General features: G+C 41.2%; 1 protein-coding gene across 1 annotated transcript in view; it reads right to left on the reverse strand.

Moving 5' to 3' along the window:
- The window catches only part of insc (INSC, spindle orientation adaptor protein), a 63,037-nt gene extending 47,807 nt beyond the window's left edge, over positions 1–15,230 (reverse strand). Inside the window, exon 1 of the mRNA XM_023342372.1 lies at positions 14,907–15,230. The gene's annotated coding sequence lies outside the window, so the exon portion shown is untranslated. The remainder of the gene's footprint in view (positions 1–14,906) is intronic.
- Between the last annotated feature and the right edge of the window lie 851 nt (positions 15,231–16,081).

Consider the following 16,081-nt stretch of genomic DNA (forward strand, 5'->3'; position numbering starts at 1 on the left):
ATTTGTTAACTTCTGTGATTTGAAACAATAGTTAATCTGTTGGATCAGAGGTATAACGGTTGGTGGGTGACCAACCTGTTTTACCATAATACAACGTAGCTCAGACAAAAAAGAAAAGATAAAAATACGGAAATGTTTTAACTGCCAGAACGAGGAAATAAATTCAGAAGCAAAGTCTCGTTATGACGTTCAACTTTCTCGATATAACGATGCACAACACTTGGTAGATTGAGAAAGTTTCTCGTTTTAGCGAAATATGAAATTAGTTGTGAGATTTATGTCATTAAAAACCAAAATATGTTGTTTAATAAGAACAATGTTGTAAATCTGCAAGACCTCGTGAGAGTTTTGTCTTATAGCAGAAACAGAATGAGAAGATGGAAAGTCAAACGGAGTCCATTTATGCCTTTCTAAAAAAAAAAGCTGTGATCTGTTTGAGACATGTCACAACATTTTTACATCTCAAAAGAAACAAAGATTTGTTACACGTTAAACACGTCTCCTTAAGACAAAAACCTGTCTCCCTGTAACAAGTTAAAAAACGTAAAACGAGAATGTTTCCCATCATAATGAGATTTCCTGTTGCTTCTGTGAGTAAACACCACAACTCTGATGAACTCTTGTTTGAAAGGAGATTTCAAATCGCTTAGTTGCTAGAAACAAAGACAAAAAAAAGTGAATATATAGGAGTTTCACTCTCTGGTAAAGACACTGTTGTTTTCATTACTCAACAAAGCATTCTTCCCGGTTTCCTTGAGCCTGTTTCGATGAAAAATGAAGCAGTCAGAGGTTATCAAAAGTTTGCAGAGGGATACACTAGCAGAAACATTCTTCTAGCCGTAGCTTTGTGCAGATGTATTGAGAAAAATTTTAAAAAAATAATAGGTGATACAAGTCGGTCTGACTGGCTCTAAATCTCGTTTTGAAGTACCAAGAAGCTGAATCTCTTTCACCTTCTTTCTCTGGCCTCCACTGACACAGTGAGAGTTTATTGGCACTTAAAATGTTCTCTAAGCAGACTACCTGGCAGCACAGCCACACTTTTACTCCTGCCTTCCCTATCTGATATTAGCTTGGGTCTTAAGGTGATCCTAAAGAAAACCAAAATGTTCTCAAGTTTTGCAAGAAGCATTATGTCGAGCAATAGGCTTTAAGTGTATTTAGAAAAGAACTGGAAAAGTAATTTTGTGTAATTTGCGGGGGGAAAGCATGCATCCTTTATCCAAGCTGACATCAGATATTTGAGAAGTTATAATAAAAGCATTCTAAAAGACTTTACCAGACAGAGGATTTTTTATAGCATGTCACAGTTACTTTCTAAAGTTTCTGCATGCATGAATATTGAAATTTATGAAAACCTCAACTTGTTCCTTTTTTGAAAAATTCCTGGCTGCACTAATGTCCATGTAAGGCCAGACCCGGTGCTGTCTGTTCGGGTCGGCTAGCATTCTTTCCCTTTGCATAATGTGGAAGTTAAATACTATGCTTTCATAGAGTTTCTAGGCAACCCGTGGACGCAGATGAGATCACAGGGGTTACGTTGCACACCCACACACACAGGGACACATTCATGTATAAACTTACAGCTTCATTCATGGTTTAGCATTAAGTCACCCTGCAAAATGTTTCACTAATACATGTGGGCTGGGACTGCTCTTGTATCACTTTAAAGTTGATTTTCCAGGCACACATTTTATAGACATGACAAACGTCATTGTTTACATCCGGAAATTTCCCGCATGTGTACAACGCTGGAGGGCAAAAAGACGATTCTGTTACTCGCCATCCATAGCCGATCTGCTGTAGTCGAACAATTCAGTTAACAAGATGAAACCTGGAGATGTAGGTGTAATTAATTCAGTGCACTGCGCCACAGCGACGGGAAAATAATGCAGAAAAATGACTGAAGAATAACTCAAAGCCACTTGCATTCTTTTTTCTCACTCTATGTGTCAGCTACGCTACACACAGACCCGTTGCTGTAGCAACGCACTGACAACAGCTCCACTAGTGTATTGGGATGCAACACCAATAAACACCAAACATTTCCCACACCAAGAACAACATTTAGTCTATTACAGTATCATGATTCCAGTGATTGTCTGAACACAGCGGTGGTTGATTAGTCCATTTAAACATCTGCTCTACTGATGATCTGATAGAAAGTTGATCTGTGGGATGCCTTTTTTTTTCAATGGAACCAAAACGCACCAAATTCTGCAGCACATCTACATGGTAAGGTTGTCAAAGTCAAGCTAGCATAACTAACCTACTTCTTACTCCCTTGCTATTTTTAAAACTTCTTCTTGATCTGTGAAATGTGATACCGTTGGACCTTGTTATGCAGTTGTAGCAATATTAGCAGCAAAGCAGTGTGCCCCTTTTCATTTATATGTCACGCGTACATTTAAGATTTAGCGCATGATGACAGCTAAATCCAACGTGAACATCGTAAGATCCCACCCTCTAGGACGAAGCTGGAGGGCGGGATCTTACGCATGTGATGTCACCCTGCAATGTGTCTACAGCACAACCAAGTAACTGTTGCTTTCAGCTGTTATAAAAATGCTGTCCATCTTAAACATAGCTTGAGAAAATTTACTTTGTGATATAACGCCTTGAAATTAGGCCTTTGTCTCTTTAAGAAACTCCTGCTCTTTCAGGAAGTCATCACTGTATGGCTCCTCTATTAACCCTTTAGCAACATTTTCACCAGCACTGCACCGAGGAGATGCATCGTTGATTTTACATAATACTGCCCCTTTAAGGCAAGAATAATGACAGCAGTTCCCCGAGGCACCTAGTGAACCCCCGGCCCAGTAAAGATTACATTCAGCTGCACAAATAACTTTACCGCCTTACCACAAGTCTGCTAATGTGAACACACCATCTTCTTGCTTCTTTATAGCAAGCTATAAAAATTACTCATAACTCGGATATTCCAAAAGGCAAAGGAAAAAATAAGATAGCGGCTCCATTACCTCACGAGAGGTCCAACGTCTCCGGTTTTACACCACAACAATTATCCAAACGCTTTTGAAGTCTCCCAAATTCGTCTACAGTTAGCTGAATAAATTAATTGATTCATTAAAAAAGGCTAGACTTGGTGAAAAACCCCCCTCCCCCACCACCAACAACAACACACACAACTAATGTGCTGGTCTGGGGCGGAGAACTCAAACAGTAAAAACAGAGCAGAACAAGATCCAGTCTGGAGGAGTGAAGAGGACCTAGCAGGCACCTGACACCCGAGAAGTGAGCAAGCAAAACATCAGGAGCTGTTAAATAATGGATAAGCTAAGCTTGTAAAGAAGCCCAACACACACACACCCACACACGTATACACGCCGCATGGTGTACAGCGAGTCAGACAGACATAATTGAAGGTAGGCTTACATTGTGGTAAGGTAAAAACAGGGTCTGTAACTATAATCAGTCAAAGCCTCTTGACACATGTTGCTAACTTTACAGTCTGTCATCCCGGTGAAGCCTTCTCACATTCAACTAAATTTTGCAAAGCTTTAATTTCACTTAAGTTTTGGTCCAATACTAAATTAAAAAAATCGTATCAGATGGGGCTGGTTATTTGGAAGAAAAATTACAATCCTGTGTGGTGTGCAAAATGGCAAGATTGATGGGTGTGACTGCAACCACACCCAAACCATACGCATAGTTTCACTGACAGAGCATTCTTCGAGGCAAGAAAGCGAAGAAAATCCAATCAGTGACGAAGAGCAGTCAGTTTTAAGAAGCCCAAGTACAGAAAAGAGGAGATTATTCCTCTGAAGCAGCAGTGGAGTCCCCACAGCGCTGGTATAACCATGTTTAGTTGTTTTACAGCCACAAACAGCAATGGATGTTACATGACAGATCAACACTAACTAGAGGATTAAAATCAAAATCTATCCATTTGCTCTCAGAATAGAGAGAAACTTTCAAATAGGGTTACATAATAGAACAGCATCCCAATCTCTGTTATAGAGCTCTGTTCAACCCATCATTCACAATGTGAATGTTATGGTACAAATACAAATGTACAAATGCCTGGCTGTTCACCCAAATTGACAGGAGAGCATTAATGAGAGAAGATGCCTTTGGTATTTCTGGAGGAAGTGCAAAGATCCACAGCCCAGATAGGAAAACATGCTGACAGGACTATTAGTCATGGACTCCATGAATTTAAGGGTGTTCTCAAACCTGATAATCATATACATAAACTTAGTTCGATTCAGAACCAAAATTGAAACATTTGTGTTAAGCAAACCAGAGACTTTAAGCAAACTGTTCCACCCCCTCGCCTGTGTTGGCGTTGCATCAAGTATCATTGTATGATACTTGTATCATTACTCAATGATACAACCTGAAAACCTCTGAAGAAGACACTGACAACTTCCTACTTCACAAAATGTGAACAAAAAGTTAGTGTCTTCTGATTTTAGCGGTTGTTGGATTTCTCTTTTGTCTTTGGAAAACCTTTTTTTCCACTAACTTTAGACTTGCTCGTTTGCTTTGGTTGTATTTACCCAGAATGCCCTACACTACAGTTCACTTCCTGTCAGCGATCTCCAGTCAGCTAAGCTTTGAAACCGCACCAGACTTCACTTTAACCTAGCCAAGACCTACGTTTGTAGGTGGACTTTTTTGGTTCGCATCAGAGTTCAATTGCACGTTCACACCTCCCCAAACGAACTTAACTTTCTAGGCAAATGAACTAGAGTCCGATTAAAGTGGACTAAACAGGGCTGGTGTGAATTCAGAAAAAGTAGCTAAAAGAAAGCCTTAAGAAGTGCTGGCAACAGTTTGCCAGAATCAACGTTGGGGAGCTAGCTCCAGAAAATAAAGATGCGCTTGTAATATGAGACCAAAACAGAACTTTTTCCACTCCATGTAAAGGGCTGTAGCACCATCATGGTTTGGGAATGTTTCTGTATGTACATATGTAACCTTTATTTGACCAGGTCTCAATGAGGTTAAAAAGCTCTTTTTTTTCCAAGTGGGACCTGGCCAAGACTGATAATTAGCAAAACCTTCAGCAGGGAAGCTGCGTAGCAATGGAAGAAAACTCCTTGATGTTAAAACGTCAGACTGGAGTTGAGGCTCACCTTGCTGCTGCAACGGAATGAGCCTGAACACACCATCTCTATGTGGGTTTGTTAGTGGTTGTAATGGAAAGTATGAAAAAGTATATGACTATTTTTGTCTATTTTTTATGAGACAACGACAACTTAAATTTAAGATTCAAAATAAACTAACAAGGATGTGTAAACCATGGAACATTACATATCTAAAAATGATCATAATTACATCACCAAAAACACAGTGGGGCAAAACCCTTACGCCTGGGCTGGCTTTGTTTTTTCGGGGGTTTTTTATAGACTCTAGCGATCACAATGCCAAGCATCACACATCCATTGCAACAAACGCGTAGCACTTTTAATGAACCCGATATGGGGATTAGCTTTTTCCGACTTTCACAACAAAGCAGGACAACCGGGCTCTGCGGATGGGTTTGAGAGACGACAGCGACAGCAGTGCATACACAGAACCATGAAAGAGTGCTGAACTCTCCAAGCTGCTAGACTGGAGCTACTCAAACTCAGCGTAATGTCGCAATAAAACCACACGACACAGGGGAAAACTCCATAAAGCAGCAACTGAACAACTACGTTGCACCAGTTTTCAGAGTCAGTAAAAGCACTCCGGCTCCTCCAGACTGAAGGGAGCGCAGGCATGAAATGACATATTGCTCAGATGAAAATGTTTTATCAAAAGGAGTTACAGACTGGCGGCATCGGATCACACCACGACTGTTGGCAGGCTCAGCAGAAACGTGTTGTTTTCTGGAATTGTGGTGAGTTACTGCTTTTGAAGTTTGACCCAACATTTGACCCTGTATTTCAGGCCGGTCACAAACCTGCATGTGGTCTCACATTAGACCACATGCTGCTAAACAGCTAGCTCTTTTTCTATTTGACGTAGTATCATCGCTGCATCTCTGGTAGAGACGTGACCTACGGCTGTGAGAAGGGAACCAATTCTTCAGGATCCATTCACCTCAAAGACCCGTTCAAATTTAGAAAATGTACATTTTTCTAAGAACGAGCCATTTTATCTGTGATATTTACTTTAATCGTTTTTGTGAGGGAAGTTCACAAAAAGTCAGATCATCTGTATTAAGTAAATAACCGCAGTATACAGCAAAAACATTTTTCATAAAATATAAAATGTCAAAATTAAAATGTCAAATTCTCATGCAGGCTTTGTTTTATAAAAGTCTTGTGTGTGTTAATAACATTTTAGCAGAAAAGGAAAGTCTCTTCTGCACAATTAATGTAACAGAAGTTGCCACTGGCACAAACCACAAAGAAGAAGACGGCAGGAAGTAGTTGAAAAATGACGGTGTGGAAAGTTTTTTTTAAAGACTTGTCTCATGAAGAAACTTACTCATGTGCAATTTTAATTGTATTTCTTTTTTAACGGAATTGAAAAATTCTGGGTTTTTTTTTTTACTTTGGCGAAATATTGACAAAATTTTGCAGGTACTGTGTCATGTCAGATGCCCTGCGTATGAGTTGCTATGACTTAAAGGAATAATCCTGCATTGAACCCAGAGGTCATTGATTTGAGCGGATGGCTTGTGTTTTCAGAAACGGGCTTCAGAGTGAAATGATCTTGGTTTCTATAACCAGGGCAACTCCTCCCAGGTCAACCCTGCAGCTGTTTGACATTAAGAGGTGGGAGTATGTCAGGCCGGCTGCGTCTGTGTGTGGATTTAAAGTCGCAGAGAAAGGAACACTAAGAATCATGGGTGGAGGGTATTCGTCCTGCCCAGGTCTTTCCTCCAGGGTGGGACTTTTTCTTTACTGACCACTGATTTAAAGGCGCAGGAGTAATGGGAGTCACATGCGCGCAACATGATAAGTAAATATCAGCACGGTATGCAAGAAATGTTCCGTACGTGCGGGCCGAGCGCACACGTGGCTTTTTTTTAAAAAAAAAACATTTTCTGTGCTTTTCTTTGCTCTTTGGGTATAAAAAGCAAACACTGGAGAAAGTTTTCTGCGTAATTAGACCCGGCAAACAGTCTGCCAAGTCTAATTTAAGATAGCAAATCCAGAGAAATGGCTTGGTGTATGCGGCTTTGTAATGAGTTTAATACTCAGAAGGACCTACGTTAACAAAGGATCTTTTTATGCAGCAGTTCGACTGTTTTTGCTCATGTTTACTGGTCATCAACTGTACATGGACAATGAAGGTTGCCGGGCTTTTCTTTATTGTTAATCCAAAGAAAGCACACACACTATAACATTTGAGGGTTTTTTTCCCCCGGGACAAAACTCAAGCTGTCTTAACCAAACTTTGGGTGGAAATTTGTGAACCTCCTCAACAAGGAACCTCATGATTCTTTCCAGACCAACCGGATTGAAGTTCCTTATCAAAACCAAGAAATGGAAAAATGTTATAATTATGCTGTATAATAATGGTAATGTCAGTGTTGGACGGGTTGACTTGGAAATTAGGCTATGTGAAGTTATAAACAATAATATTTCCTTTGCCTTTGTTGGAATGATGTCATGTTGGAAACCAAAATAAATCTATGAAGTGGTCGACCCTAACAGTATGGTCAGATTCTTTGTTTCAGCTGACGAGCGATTTATAACAACTTCCAATTAAAAATGTGATGGGACGCAGATGCGTTGCACTTAGTTAGTCTGCTCAGCTCTGCCAAGAACAGAGTCAACTTTAAGGTTTAGCATCAGAATGAACAATGCTGCCATGTCTATTTTTTTCTAGCTGAAGATGTCTGCTGAACATACTGACAGCCAATGTCAAAGGTCAAAGAGTTAAACCTGCTTTTCCTACTTCACAGTTATCGCAAAATCATGCTTTCTTTCTTTTTTGCACAAATTAGATAAAAACACTTCATATTTTTTACATGTTGAGTGACACAAATAAAAATTTTTTCGTTCTTTTCTTACAGTGGATGAAGTTATGAGGAACTTCCGGTCAAATAAAACAATGAAAGGTTAAACCAACAGAAAACAACACTAGATGAGAAAAGTATGGAGGAAGCAGAAGCAGTAGTCCCTTAAAACTAGGTGCTCTCAATGGACATTTTCAAAAGGATGGGGGGAGCGGAGGGGAGTGACGACCTTTCAATCTTTGGAGGAAATCTCACGACAAACAAAAGCTGAGAAGAACTAAAGCTCCAATTTCCTCTTCTGATCTTCCCAGTGAACCACAACAAGGCCTACAGAGCAAATACAGTAGATAGCGATCGCATCGAAGACAGATAAGAAGACTGGAGCTCAATACGCCATGACCTGCCGGCAATTAGTTGATGCAGATAGGAAGAAAAGAACGGAGTAAAGAAAGAGGTCAGCACAGAGAAAGGCTTTGGTCCGACGCTGAGATTCCACCAGTTTGATTTGGATCGATCTCCCAGTTCCTTGGTGGCTCCCATACTGGTACACACCCACACAAAAATTTATTCCTGCACTCTTGTAATTGGGTTTCCGTCTTCGAAGAGTCGTCACTGAGTCATGGATGCTGTCACAGGGTTGTCAACAGTCGTCATCAGTACAGCACCATCCAATATACACCGCACTGCTGAATGTGAAACATCAGTATAGTTTTAAATGTATGGCTTCACGGTATGATGTGATGAGAAAGAGCAATCTGACTTTCATCTGATGAGCCCTTGTATAAGGATAAAGATAAGCTAAAAACCATTTCACAAATTTTCTACCTAAAAAAATTTTCTTTAAGGATATAGACACTCACATCCATCGCTTAATACATTTTTGCAGATGTTTGGTGTTCAGGTCATAAACCCGTATTTGGAATTAATCACACCTGATTAATTTGGATAAAATACAAACTCACAGGGTTGTTTTTGTTTCCTGTCAGGACAGCCAACCTTTCACACCGCATGTCACCCAATGACAGCTGGAAACTAACTGCTAACTATTAACGGGTCTATTGTTTACATGTGAAAACAATAAACAAAGGAATAAAATACACATCTTGAGCCTTGAAGGTGAATTAGGTTGTTGTTGTTAAGGACACCAACTAAACCATTAACACGGCAGTAAATGTGTTTGCCAGCGACTTCTCCAAACCAGACTTGCGGCACCAAGATCTGCTTCCTGTTTCCAGCTTTAACTGTGGTCAGACGCTTCTCGTCCCACCCTCAGAGACAGCCATTGCTCATCATTGACCGCCCTCCCTACTCTCTTAGTGTCACAGGACAATGAGAGCGGGGGCGAGACTGTGGAGAGGCAGGCGTTTTACAGCGGAAACCCCAGTGTTCCCCACCCCACGGATGGAGGACCTAATTAAACAGCATGTCAAGCCCAGCCAGGGCCCCACCTGCCTGTGGTGGTTGGTGTTAAACGGTGGCACGCCCTCAACCGGCTCGGCACCAGGAGACGCAGAGGAGGGCGCAGCGAAGAAAGTCACAGATTTAAACCCAAGTCAGCCACACGTCATTAGACAAAATAAAGTCCTGGGCTTTGATCACAGCAGACTGTAATTTGCTCATGTGAACTGAACTGAACTGCTGCAACAAGTTTAATCTTGAGCAATACATAATGCTGAGGAAAGTGTTTTTTGATTTGAAAACGCAACGCCTCTTAGGAAGGTCTGGGATAAAATCTCCTCACTTTCACTTACATTGCCTCTGTACACTTTGCGTTATTTGAGTAGGACGATATACTTCTGCAGTGCTTTTTAAAAGTATTCAGACTTCTTGAGCTTTTCAGCATTTGTTGTGATAAAACCACAAGCACTTAATCAGTTGAGTAGAAGGAAAATGATATACGGTTTTTGCTTTATGTTCACAATTTAACATCAGAAAAGTGTGGTGTGCATTAGTATTCAACCCCAGTGAGTGAATAATACAATGTTGAATTACCTTTCACTTACAGCCCAAAGACTTTCAGGATATATTTCTACCAACTGTTGAATACTTTGTCATAGGGCAGCACAAGAAATCGTGAATGTATCATCATCGTCATTATCAGTGTTTGCAACCTTCAAATCACAAATGACTGTTTGGAGTGCCACACTTGTTGGCTAGTATAGTTTACAAGTTCTGATGTTGCACTTTTCATGCTAATCCAATTGTTAGCCAGTCCAATAGAATCTCATAACAGAAAAACCTCAAACTGGACACAAATGACAAAAGTTAAAAACAGATTAAAAACAGCAGAAAGATACAAAATACACCTTGTATTATCATGTAATTTCCAATGATGTTATAACTGTTATTAATATGTATATGTTGTCTGTTTCTTGGTTTTGTTTTCTCTTTTTCTGCAGGTTTAGAGGCAGACTTCAAACGTGTTAACCAGTGCTCTCTCTATGCTTATTTCTCACTCCTTCTCCTATATCCTTTCCTTTTAAACCTTTCCCCCACCTTTCTCCTTTTCTTTTCTCTTTCCTTTTTTGTCTCTCTGTCCGTCATATTTGAAATAAATGCAAAAAGATTTCTAAAACAGCTCCATAGCGTTATAGTGTGTAACCAGAGCCCATTCTTCACCTTCTTCAGAGACAATAATTGTCCAGTCAGAAGTCCTCCTACGTGGACGGTCATGTCTCCACTGCACCAAACTCCTTCCATTGTTGCATGATGGATTGAGAATTGAATTAGACTGTTGTTTTATAAACTAACCCCGCTTGAAACCTTACCACTTCTGAACTTCATGATTCTGTTTGTTTACTAAAGCTCTCTAGCATCCGTTAGTTTATCCCATAAAATCCCAATAGAAAAACAACATCAAGTTCAAGGTCTGTCCAACTGCGTCTAGAGGAATACTTGCCTCCGGACTGTAGGAGGAAAACCACCAAACATCTACACAAGCACAACCAAATGAAAGGACTAAGCTCGTTTTTTTTTGTTTGTTTTTTTTTTAGTCAGGACCTCCTTCTTCTGAGGCTTCAGAGCCGTCCATCACGCCACTGATCTGAGGAACAACAGTAACAAACAACAACGGTGACAAATGATTCACATGTATTGTCTTTTTTTTTTTTTTTTTTGGCCTACTTGTACGTCTTCTGTTTGGTCCTTTGTGTTGCTGTGTGACAAACAGTGACATAGTGACAACACGACTTGTAGCGCCCCAGAGATGCCTGCGATCCCAGTTCGCCGTGGCGTTGACTGCCCTCTTATGCAGTGAACAAAAAGCCAAAGAGGAATTAAAAGACTATAAAAATATATTACAAAAACATCACGCATTTGGAAACTTTTCCTAACAAGTCCATCTTGATCTTTTTATTTATCTGCCGCTGCCAAGCGCAGATTTTTCCGCGCACCACAGTGCCACACAGACAGGCCGTCGTAAAGATGCATGCCGACTGTGTTGTCGTTATTACTTTCAGACTCCCAGAGATCTTTGTTGTTTTTTACGCCACCTCAACTTTCATCACTCCTACACAAACCAGATCAGCCACTTTCCAAACTTTTTTTTTTTTTTTGCTACCGTGGCGCTTGGCCTCGACGTGACACAGAACAAAAACATAAAATATTTTCCACTTGAGAGCGACGTGCGAAATCTTGAGGGGGCCGTTTATTTGCCATGCGATGCCCTCAAATCACAACGGAGGCCACGCCAAAGGGATGACAGCAGTACTTCTCCAAACCAGATATTTAGAATGTGAGCACGTCGACCTGAAGTAATGAATTCATTCGAATACATCCATCTGATCCCCATATGAGTGTAATCTCTGCTGAGCTGCTGTTTAAAAATAGGAGTTCATCAGTTGCATCAGTTTAGACTGAGGTACAAAACCTCAAACAACTGGACTTTTGATGGAAATATTTCGCTACATCTTCGAAGCATGGCTAAGTCACCGGAATTGTCGAAGGAATGACGATCACTTACAACAAACAAGGACTGGGATCTAAAAAGAGAGCCAAGGTCTTAATTATTTTAGGAATTTCAAAGAACAGTTCACCTGGACACGGGTGGAAGAGGAAGCCATCATCAGGACACCGTCACCAAGGAGCTTTTGAAGGACATGCCACACCTGTCACGTTTTGGACCTGAGATCTCGGGAAATGTCACCATGCGGTGCTACCATAAGATATTTACGGGAAAATAATAATAGGGGGTAAAAAACTGTCGTTTCCCAACCAAAGCGGGAGACTTAACTGGTATGGGATATGCTGGAAAAAAAAAAAAAAACAACACCCTCAGTATTGTGTTTTTCGGTCAGATTTCACAAGAGAAAAAGTTGTGCCATCTGTGAGGAAGCTGGAGTGTTGGTGTCGCTGGACCCTCAAACTGGACAATGATCCTCAATCATACCCCAAAGTCTGAGATACAACAGCGGCCGTCATAAATACCTGATCTGAACTCTGTTGAAAATTTCTGGTGGGGCTTTTTTAAAAGTTGCAAGATGCACACAAATCCAGGAATATCAATGAACTGAAGGTCTTTGCCTATGGATTAAGATTCATCAGGAACGCTGCCAGAAATTGATTTCTGGCTATAAATTAGACATTATGAGAGGACTTTTAGAGCAAAAGTACTCTATTAAGAGTCAAATGTCTTTGTTACAATACAGTTTTCACACTCAGTCTTATGTTTAGTTTGTAGTTAGGTTAGTTGTGTTATGCTGTTTAAACTGTTTTTCTTTAAAGGGGCAGTATTATGACACTTTTTGTCAAGCTTTACATCATGTTGTAATGTTATTCTCTCACCAAAACACACCTGGCATGTTGATTTGACTGTTTTATGCATGTTTGAGAAATCATTGAATCTACATGGCAACCATTCAGCTGTACAAAACACTTGGGTGAGCGTAGCCCCGCCTTCGAGGACAAAGCTCCACCTCAGCAGCTGTAGTTTCCGAGCCTCTGAGCTCCACAGAGCAGCCCTCCCTCGCTATCCGCCCTCTCAGCTCCTTCAGACTAGACAGCAGCAATTAGCAAACACCTGGTGAAACTGTGCATCTGCTGAGCTCATTATATAAGCTACTTCTCTGTGCAATGTTGGTAAAATAACAGTAGAGTGGCTGATGCACTTAACAGGGATGTTAATGCATGTTGGGCGGTAAGTAGCAGTTCCAAGAGAAAAACTACACATGCACAGGAAGAAAGTGTAAACTCTAGAAAGAAAGGATTTAAACTCAGGATCTTTTTGGTGAGTAGCAGCCATCCTAATAACAGTTTCCTGAAGCTCCAAAATACAATATGACTCAGTCTCCTGAAGGCGTTGCACAACTGTGGCTAAAGCACTAAAACCTTCAAACTAAAACAGTCTTTATTTTAAGATAATTGCACCTATGCATCATGCTCATTTTTGTCTCACTTCCATTACACTTCTCTCATCACCAACGGCAACTGTGAATTATTCCTCATGGAAACTGTGCAGAGCTGACTGCACATCAGTCAGGCTATGACACACCGACGAACTCAGAGAGGGAACCCGGCGTTAACAGTTAGCAGTCAGAGAAAGTCAATAGTTTAAAACAAACCTGACAAGCTCAAAATGTTTGTCCAGAAATAAGTCTGGTATCAATAACTCATTTGGATGGATATCTGGCCATTTCATTAAAAGAAAAAAATTTAAAAAAAGAATACCACTTTATTGGAGATCGTCTTGGTTTAACGTTTTCACACCTTTCTTTTCACACCAGAAAGTAACCTTTCTAACTCGGGTTTATTTTTGGCTCCAGGCACTGCTATGGGGGTTTTTGATGGAGATAATCATGATCTGTTGTAGATTATAGACGACAAGGAAATGGTGAGGAGATAGCCCAGCTGAATGAAATAATCAAGTGCTGACACACAAAATGTGTTGTGCTTGAAGGGGGAGGCTGGGCAGCAGAGCTGTTAGCCAAGCGGCTAGCAGTTCTCGTGTTTAGGAGACAGCTACACTCTGCTACGTTCAGGATAGATTTAAAAGAGCTAGAAGTACACATGGCGTATGTGCACTTGTTTTTTTAACATCTCCATAGCAACGTTTATGAATCCAACAGGCACGCATCAGCAGTGCCGCCGGCAACTGATTTCATCACGTCCGCGTGATGAAATCAGTTGGTCTGCCTCTGGTCAAAGCTAAAAACCAAAAGAGTCATAAAAGTAGCGGAGAATACCACTCATCGACCGGCTCAACAGTCGGTTCCCATGGATACTGAACTACGAATGCAGAAGAGACATTGTTGGGCAATTAGCAATGCTTATTTCTTAGACGAGTCCCCAAAGAAATGTGACAAATGAAGGAGGATTGTACCTCACAAAAGAATAGCAATTAACAAATGTTTAGTTTTTTGTCAAAGTAACTTTTTAGTGAAGTTGTGGCTAGTCTTTTCTGCAAGTTTACCAATCTGGCATAAGCGTCTTTGAGTGTCCTAAAAAGCACTCTATAAGTTTGATGTATTGTTATTATTATTATGAGGTTAGAAATTTGCCTGTTAAGTTATTGTCCTGAGAATTTACCAGAGTGTTGCAGAGGATGCTTTTTTTAAATCTGAAATATTGCTGACACTTGTCACACTTCACGGTTTACCATAGTAACTGGCTCCAGACTGCCTGTACTGTGCTTCATAAATCAGACGGCACCTGATGGAATATTCGGTGTCGTACTACTGAAGTTTTACTCAAACTATCAACAAGGCTTTGACTTTTAACTCAGTTTAGTCCAGTGTTTCTCAGTTCCGGTCCTCACGTCCCCCTGCCCTGCATGTTTTAGGTGTTTCCCTTCTGCTACACACCTGGATTGAATATTTGGGTGATTAACAGGCTTCTGCAGCACTTGATGGCCATGCAATCATTTGAATCAGCTGTTCTGGAATAGAGGCACATCTAAAACATGCAGAGCAGGGGGGCCTGAGGACTGGAACTGAGAAGCGCTGGATTAGTCCAACAGTCCCCAAAACTGAAAGTTCACCAAACTCACCCATTGTCTTGGCTAGAGACTGAACGGTAAGGTGTTCCCGCCGCGGTTCATAGTCAAGAAGTTTGTGCTTCTATCCGCACGCGCGCCGGGCCCTCTGTTCCCTCTGCTCACTTTTATCCACTCCGACTCAAACTCTATTCAGCTCTGTCTCCTGCTTTAGAGCCCCAGCTGGCCCAACCACCACCAACGCCTGCCGGAGTGCAACTGAACGGAGTCTGAGCGCACAGCTGGCCTTATAGGTTTTTTCTTGAGGAGAAAAAGTCCACATCCCACTGTCAGTCACAGCGGAGCATAGTTTCAGCTGGGCTGCCTTCCAAACAGACATGAAACTATTCTATTTCGGTCCGCCATATGAGCAGCGGTTCAGTTCAGAGGAGGGTGGTGGGGTGGGGGTAAGATTCTGTGGTGGAGCATGTAATTGCAGAGTGACCTGTTATGGTGAGATGTAATTGCAGACTTCATCAGATGGAGAGAAGCTGCCAACAAGACTAGGTAAAGAACTTTTAAATAATACTTTTGGAAAAAAAGAAAGAAAAGAAACAAAACAGACCACATAAATACACGAGGAGCTGGGTTCCAGATGTGGCAGCAATGGGAAAGGGAGGGGAGAAGAAGAGGGAGGGACTGAAAAGAGAGTTAGATGAAGAAGAAAAAAAAAACTGCCATGGCAGCAGAAAGAAATCCCAGTTCTGACACGGTGAAAGGGTGTTTTCCTTCCCAGGAGCTAGTCCCAGAAGACCGAAAACAGGGGGATGAGGGAAGGTAAGAGGATGTCGGTCTCGGCCCGGTGTTGTTTCTGGACCTTCACCACGACTGCTCCTGAGTGTCTGGTTTCACATCAGCCTTGAAAATGACTACCTCATGGGGAAAAAACTGGGGGCTTTAAAAATGGAGGAAGAAAAATAATAAAGCATAAACGGGGCAGAGACGGCTGGTTCTCATTTCCACGAAAGACCCCGCTGCTTCGGCCTGATGCAGCTTATATGGTTGTACTCTTGAGTGAATAATTATCATGCCGTTATGTGACGCGGACGACTACGCGTGCTCCTCCATGCGTACATAGGATCCTTATGCGCCGTAAGAGGGGGGCAATAAATATTAGCTCCAGCGTAAATGTGAACGTAAACATCTAATTTCCTCACAAATCTGACCTAATTTCCTGGCCAACGTGAGAA

Source organism: Xiphophorus maculatus, chromosome 2, assembly GCF_002775205.1.
Source record: "Xiphophorus maculatus strain JP 163 A chromosome 2, X_maculatus-5.0-male, whole genome shotgun sequence".
NCBI lineage: Eukaryota > Metazoa > Chordata > Actinopteri > Cyprinodontiformes > Poeciliidae > Xiphophorus > Xiphophorus maculatus.